Source organism: Varroa jacobsoni, unplaced genomic scaffold (assembly GCF_002532875.2).
Source record: "Varroa jacobsoni isolate VJ856 unplaced genomic scaffold, vjacob_1.0 contig02398, whole genome shotgun sequence".
Lineage (NCBI taxonomy): Eukaryota > Metazoa > Arthropoda > Arachnida > Mesostigmata > Varroidae > Varroa > Varroa jacobsoni.
In genome coordinates, this window is record NW_019214809.1 from 23,979 (window position 1) to 31,666 (window position 7,688).

General features: G+C 42.4%; 1 long non-coding RNA gene across 2 annotated transcripts; it reads right to left on the reverse strand.

The window, feature by feature from the left end:
• Positions 1-394: 394 nt before the first annotated feature.
• On the reverse strand, positions 395-3,831 carry LOC111272481 (uncharacterized). 2 transcript variants are annotated; one of them, XR_015315751.1, is made up of 3 exons: positions 3,582-3,831; positions 1,990-2,479; positions 395-1,578 (listed from the first exon to the last, which is right to left on the reverse strand). It is a non-coding gene; the product is annotated as an uncharacterized LOC111272481 (long non-coding RNA). The 2 variants fall into 2 exon arrangements; XR_002687531.2 differs by lacking the exon at positions 3,582-3,831 and having other exon boundaries at positions 1,990-2,810.
• Between the last annotated feature and the right edge of the window lie 3,857 nt (positions 3,832-7,688).

The following is a 7,688-nucleotide window of genomic DNA, read 5'->3' on the forward strand; positions in this document are numbered from 1 at the left end:
CGTCGGCGTCCCGTTTGAGTTTAACGGTGGTCGCCGCTAATATCAGCGAATAAGCAAACGACTTCTCATAGGATCCCAATGCTAGCGAGCGTGGAGCGCTGGAACAACGTTTGGTGGGGCGTATCTATGTATGCATGTATGTAGCATCACTGAATAGTTCGGTTGATCATGATTGACCCTATAGTTTCGCTGTAAATACATTGCCATTGTCCAGATGACTTCTCTCAACTAATTGCGACCCAAGCTAATATGTAGTAGTTCCCGTAGTAGCGATGGACTGCTTTTTTAAACAGTACACAACATGTTGCTTTGTGGCATATGGGATACAGCTTAAATCCTTTAACAGGAACTCGTTATGCAAAAGGGGTATTAATAGAATTAAATACAAAGTATATATACTAATTTAATATATTGAATTCAGCTTCATTGTATCGATGTTAACACAGATGGCAATCTGAGCCTTTACTGACCCTATGGGATGGGCGCATGCACCCCTATCAAAACGAGAAATCTTCGCTGAAAAACGATCGTATACCTTTGTTTCTTTGGTAAAAAACAAACATATAGACGTCCGTTTATCAGTCCATTTTATTCCCGTATGTGATTTAAAACATGCATAAAGCGTACCAAATTGACCCATTTTAAGTTACAAGCGTTGCAACGTCCAATGCGATGAGAAAAGTTCTAGTAGCCCCCAAATCCAGCTTTTCAAAATCGGGACGCAATAATGTGGATTCTCGGTAAAAAAAAAGAAAGCAAACCTATGTACCTGTTAGTATCTCAAATCTTATTTTAGCACAATTGAAGTCCTGTTTGTTGATGCTATAATTGTTCTTCTCATCCAACACCTTCCTGAAGAATAAACGGAGAAAATTTACCGAGATGTTGACATGTCGAGGCAATGAGCCTCTGTTTACCCTTTCCATTGGCCGGCTGTTCGCTTTTTTATCGTTCGAAGTAATGCTAAATTGTACGGTGGCGTTCTAGTATCATAGCCCGCTCGATATTCGTCATTGAGCTTCAGACATCGCGGTGTTGATGATCACGATGATCCTACACCATCAAACCATTACTTTTCGTGCGCTTATGTCGTTCTTCCGAAACGTTTCGCCCGTCCGTTATGCTTGATCGCCTCTCTCACAGAGTTATCCACTCGCCTTACGTAGGTGAATGACTTGCAGTGCACCCTGCTGCATTGTCTTTCTGATGTTCGATGTCGCGCCTGCATCATTCTTTATAAAGCACAACTTAGCTCGGCTCTATGGAGCCTGTTACTCTAAAGAAAAGGTATATCGAGGAGGTGGGCCTATGATAGCGACGGGGCGCACGGGCATGGCCTGCGGATGTTTGCATGAATGTCCTGTCGTTGTCTTTCTTGACGCTCGCGGGAACCCAGGTCACGATAAAGGTCCATGATGATAAGAATACCGTTCCTCCTCATTGTTGCCGTCGTGGATCCGCCCTAGTATCTTGAAAGCCCGATACATGGCTAGCCCCCAGCTGATTTTCGGGCGATGAAGCCCAAGAGTAGAAGCGACTCGGGCGCTACAGTGACGAGTTCTTCTGGTGGGGTGAAGGCTATGGACAGAGACGCCGAAAGAAAGAAAAAATGGAGGAAAAGGAGGTGAGTGCAGGCTCTTGGAGTATGCTTTGCGGCACCCCTACTGCCGGCGGCCAACATTAACCTGACGAATATCATAGGATCCCGTCAAACACAAAGTTCTGTCTATGCTCAGCACTAACAATAGGATAACAAGGGTCTTAGAAAGAACGACTTTACGCTAGTGTGTCGATACAGCAGCAGTCAAGATACGTTCATAAGAAGATTATTTCGGTACGTTTATTGCGCGAAGCATGCCAAGCTGTTCTGACTAGCATAGCCCCAGATTAATTCCCTCTGCCCGGCCTATACTGCACTCCACTATGGTTCAAAATCTACCCCGAACGTAGAAAGGGCTTTGTGAGAAGATTGGGATATACTAAACTTACTTGTATACGGCGACGACAATCTCAACTGGTCGACTGCCACTTTATACTACGCTATAGGATAGAGGGCTGTCCAGCGCCCGGATAGCGCTGGGATAGTTCCGAAGGCTGTGTTTGAGGGGGCGAGCGGACGCCTGCCTTGCTGGCTTAAAAATAAACCCCAACAGAACGATGCTTTGCCGACACTGGCACTGGGTCGGCGGTCCCGGCTAAGCGGCTTCTCAATGTGAGTAGGACCACCGTTAGTCCGACTGTGCTAACATAGTGAAACGCAGGACCCAACAGCCGCCACCCCTGCTACTCAATACGGTGGGGCTCAGCCCCCGTAGTTTGGCGGCCGTTTTGTTGAAAGTGGATGATGGAACAGGATCTAGACGAGTGGCTTGCTAGGTTCAGAAGGAGGGGGGCGAAAAAGTCCTAAAGTTGATGAGTTTTCAGTTTATTAGCCGTAAAGCAAGAAAATGCCGAAGTCCATAAGTGGCTGCCTGAGTAACTGGTAGAGTGTCGAAGCGGCGAAGAGAGAAAACAGAGATCGAATGAAAGAGGGGAGAAAGTGAGAAGAAAAGGAAAGGCCACTATAGCAACCCCTGTGAGCTCGCCTATGTGATCTAACGAGGCACTAGCAACGCAAAGGCATATGATGACAACCAGACTTTCGACGGCCGAAGCTGAGCGAGTACTGACGGCGATGTGATGCGAACAAGTCACGCAACTATATAAGGAATGATGCGAGATCAAGCAATTTAACCTATGCATACTAGTATAATTTCGACACAGATAACTTGAAATAAACGTAATAAGTTTTTTTGTGTTCGGCTATAGACGTTTCGAGGGATACAATGAGATCTCTTGGTGAAAAGTTTTTACTGCTTTTCTATCTTGGAACACATCAAATTATAAACTTTCATTTCGTAGGGTATAACGTCATGTAGGTTCCTGGATTTGTTTTAAATTACAATAACCACACTTGTAGCAAAAGTCGATTTCTTGGGGGTATTAAACCTTGATATAAATTTTTTGCAATCCCCTGTTCGTGTTACGTAAATTATATAGGGAATATAATTGCAAGATGTTATTACTGATAGAAGTAACACAGTATTATATATAAAGATAAACCAAATTTTTCTACGGGATTCATACTTGATACGAGTAGTTAGGCAACGCTCGTGCTATAATAGCAAGAATGAGTTTTTGAGCAAGAACGAGGTGTACATTTCTCACAGGTACCTTAATGTGCATTGTATTTTTCAGCACAATAATAATTATAAGATAGATATGCGATTAAATGCTCTATGAGGTTTAAAAACACAGCTTTTAAAATCACCCAAAAAAAACGAGTTCTTGTTATCGAGTCAATTTTGCAGCATTTCTGAGCAAAGCCTCGCAAGAATACCTGAATACCTTTAAAATATCACTTAAGTTGGACAACTTGTCTAGTCAACGCTCACATAATTAGTATGCGATAAATAATCGTGTATGGGCGCAGTGATCGACACATCGTTGAAGTCCTAGCACACGATACTAAATTCACCTTAACTTTGCTACCCAAGACAATGATCGCTACGGTGCGTTCGGCTTTCTCGAACCATTTTTACCTCTGTTGGGTCGTTCTGCGAACTTTTCCCGCTTGCTACCTCGCTTCTGTTTAATCCCGCACCGCCGTACCATCTCTAACATTCAATTCTACGAAGGGAGATAGACAAAATCTCGCCTTTGCAGAGATCTATCCTTGAAATTGTAGTCATTCTTTAAACAATTCATCATGCCAATGCGTATTCGCTTTATCTCGCTCAAGGGTTCTCCTAGGTAACGGCTTTTATAAAATCGTTGTCTATATAAGTTTACGTCCGTGAATGCTCCCTGCCAAAATCGCGACAGATGTCTCTAATCCTGTAATAATGATAACGCCAATAAATCCGAAATAGATGATCTCTTTTGCCATTTTACTATGGGTAGCAGTTGTTACCTGGATTGACTTGAATGACGTTAAGCTAGGATTTAGGTGATAATATTCAAAAATAATTTGTCAGAAATATGTCGGCAGAAAAGGATAATAGTGACACTGAGAACTGGGCAGGCGGTCAGCATTAAACATGTACAAAGTCGTCACCCCAGATTAACGCCGTCCAAGGTATTACAAAACGTAGTCCAGGTAATGGATGTTTGTGTGAGTGTTTGCTTTTTATCAATCCCTTACGACCTGCAGAAAGGGAGCCCCCTTTGGCTTTAGCTATATTTATATGCATCGAGCCGATCTAGATTTGTTGCACAGACTTAATGATATGCTATTCAAATATCCACAAATAGGCGGTGACACTCTGCGAAAACATGACCAGTGTCAACAAGGCTGAGACTTCGTTAAGAATGCAATCAGGATTTTCATTTCATCAATGTGAATCGTTTTCGTCCGAATTATTTTATAGTTGAACTTTTCTAGCTGAAGGAAAAAAGAACATCAATATTCTATAGCTAGTAATGTAGTCTTTTCAAGGACTAGAGGAATTCTTTCATTGTTGATTAAGCCGAAATCTTGCATCTATATGAACTTTTTCGTCGCTTACGTCGTACAATGTAACGTAAAATAAGCTGGGTCAAGTAGAATGATGCCGAGTACCGTACATAAGTGCTACTCAATGAGCGCCACATTAGCCCTAATAAATCTAATCTTTCTTAGTTATCAGTCGGGGTGAAGCCTGTTTCTACCTGAAGGTTCGCAATGTACGTGCGGAGCGGAACCATTGTTTATAACAATCTTCTCGCGCATCATGTAATGCGCTATTTCGTATTTCATACAACATCAATTTTTCTATTAGCATCTCGTTTCACATCAGCGTTTTCCATCATCCTGCTCTGTTGTTGGCTATTCAAACCCAGTGTCATCGATTTCAGTCCGGCACACTATTACAGGGAACTAATCACACACCCGTATCATTTGCCAGCGAACTCGAACGCCGCCTTACCTAAAGTGCATGGGCTAGTTAGAGCCTGCCAAGTAGGACAAACGCTAAAGATTACATCATAGATTAGTATCGGATCCTAAATTTACGAAGTTGTACTGTTGCCCAAGGCGTACATATGTAATGGTTAACTTGTATTCGATTTCATTTCGTTTATTGCTAGCTGGCCTTTTCTATCGACCGCAAGCAAATCATATTCGATCCTCGATGGATGACATGGCAAGTGGTAATTGAAGATTTGTTACCGTCTAATAAAACAACGAACAGCGTATACGGCTAGTCGTGGGATATCTTCGAAAATTATTTTTGCCATCATCTAGCTACAGGAGCGATAGCCTGCTAAACCAAAACACAGAATTTATACACACATTAATGTCACATAGCCTAATACTTATCGTACCTTGGCAGGTTGTTGGCCATTAGCAGATTTGTTGAGCAACGCATTGCGAAGAAAGACACGAGCTTGGTAAGGGCCGAGATGTGCGGTGGATGGGGTTCCGAATTGCGGAACCTTCCAACCGAGATAAACGCCGAATGGAATCGGCCCCCGGAGTTACGAGATACTCTCGTCACTCGTCCCTTCACGTCGGAACTAACAGATCGTCAAATTTTTACTTCTCAAGTAAAACTCTGCACGCCGACAGTAAATATATGCACAGTTGTCCATGAGCGATTCATGGACAATTAGACAACACGCCAATGTCCGTCACCGTTTGTCTACGAAGAACTCAATGTAGCGCAATTAACATTAGGAACTCACCGCTTTCAGGAGACTTATTAATAATAAGATTAAATAAAATTGATGCAACACATGGAGTTGCGAAGTACTAGTCAGAAACCTAAGAACAATGGCAGTAGAATACGTATATATAGTTTTTTTTTTTCACATAGACACTGTCAAAAGCCTAATCGCCAAGATCTTTCCCGTAAATATTATTATTACCATTATAATGTCGGGTTAAAATTATTTTTGATCATTACACCAAGAGACTAAACTCTTTACTCCATTCCATTCTTGTACTACCCCAGCCTGTAAGTTCGACTCTATACAGAGACACCACCGTTAAGGGGTATGGGATAAACTCTGACCGAGTTCGGCCAGTCATGGGGGCTCGCGCGAATGAAGTCATACGCGCGTCGAGAAGCGCAGAAAGAATTCAGCGAAGGTGCTTATGAACCACTTCCGGTGCTATTTCCTGACTACGACATCATCATCGCCTTCTTCCTCGTCACACTGACATGGCGCTGACTGCCGTCGCTGTCGTTATTATTGTAGTAGAGCGGGCAGATTTAAACGCTTCAGTGGACTTCGTGCAATGACACCGTGCCTAGAGCACTCAGCGCTTGTCTCATTGGCATGACGATGTAATCGGTGTTCCCATTTGGGACCGTCGAGGCAATCGAGCGGACTTTTTTCTTGAATGTTTGATCGATACTTTCTTGCTGCTACGTAATGTTGAATATCGGTGCCTTCTAAAGACGGTGTCGGCCATATCTATGACAGACAAAAAGGGGACGGGACAGCATTTACAACTGCCCTAGCGTTCGATGTAGCTACTCGGCAAGCCTGACTTTTCCGCAATTACTGAAATGTCATAGGAATGAAATGAATACGAAATTTGAAGTCTCTATATATTTTGGTCTTCAAGCCAACAGAACAGCCACTTGTTGACTGACCCAACGACATCAATGTTTCAATATTAACGACGAATTGATATCGAATATATTTTAAGAGATCTTTTGACGATTGTCTAACTTAAACATGAAATCATTTTATGTTGTTACATATTATTATATTACCATTGGCCTACTTCTTTTTTTTTTTTTTACTATTTAGACTCTTGTACGCTGTGTATTGTTTTTGTCTTTTTGTTATTGATTACTCTTCTTACAAGCGTTTATCACGCTGTTATTTCTATTATCCTCTTAGTTCGGTATCTCGAAGAACCTTCAAGCAATACTTATATTTGAGCTACTATAGCAAGTGTGTGTTTATAATATTGACTGCTAAAAAAACAGGCCATTCAAGCCAGAGGACTCAGTCAGTAGTACCCTTGTGCTCATAATATGATACCCATAATTCATGGGTGGAAAATTATTAATCTCCAATCCTTCTCAGCCTCCTAAGTGCAGTCACGCGTAGCGGTGTTCACAACCAGTCTGGCGGATCAGCTTAACTGAACTGTTCCACTGCATTTTCTATCCTTCCTTTTCCTTCAGGCCCACTGTCTTCGTGTATATCTTTAGTAGTTGAGCAAATCCCCGCACCTCCCGTTCATACATAAATACTAGAACACAGACGAGCGAACCTGCCACTCCTCGGCTCTTTTTTTAAATTGTTGATGTTTTTATGGAGGCTTACGAGTGGCAGCCTTTTATTTAGTAGCCTAGTCAAGGTACACTCGTAGAGACGAGGTTGCGCATTACGTAAAATGGTTCTGGTTTTTCAGTTTACTTCTAGGAAACATCAACATTTCTAGTTGAGTACTACTCACCAAGAAGCGCTCGCCGGTATCTAACATGTGTACACGGCCACTCAGTGACAACCTGAATTTATCGGCGCTCCGATATGCCTATGTTCAGATCTCGAGGTTGACCGCATCGTATCATTTATTTATCATACGGCCATATCTAGAGTTGAGCTGGCAAAGTCGGACCCTGAGCGTGATAAGAAAGAGACATACAGAAAGAAACGAACTCGAAGCCTCGATACTATTTGGAGTGGGGTAATGTCGAATAGATACC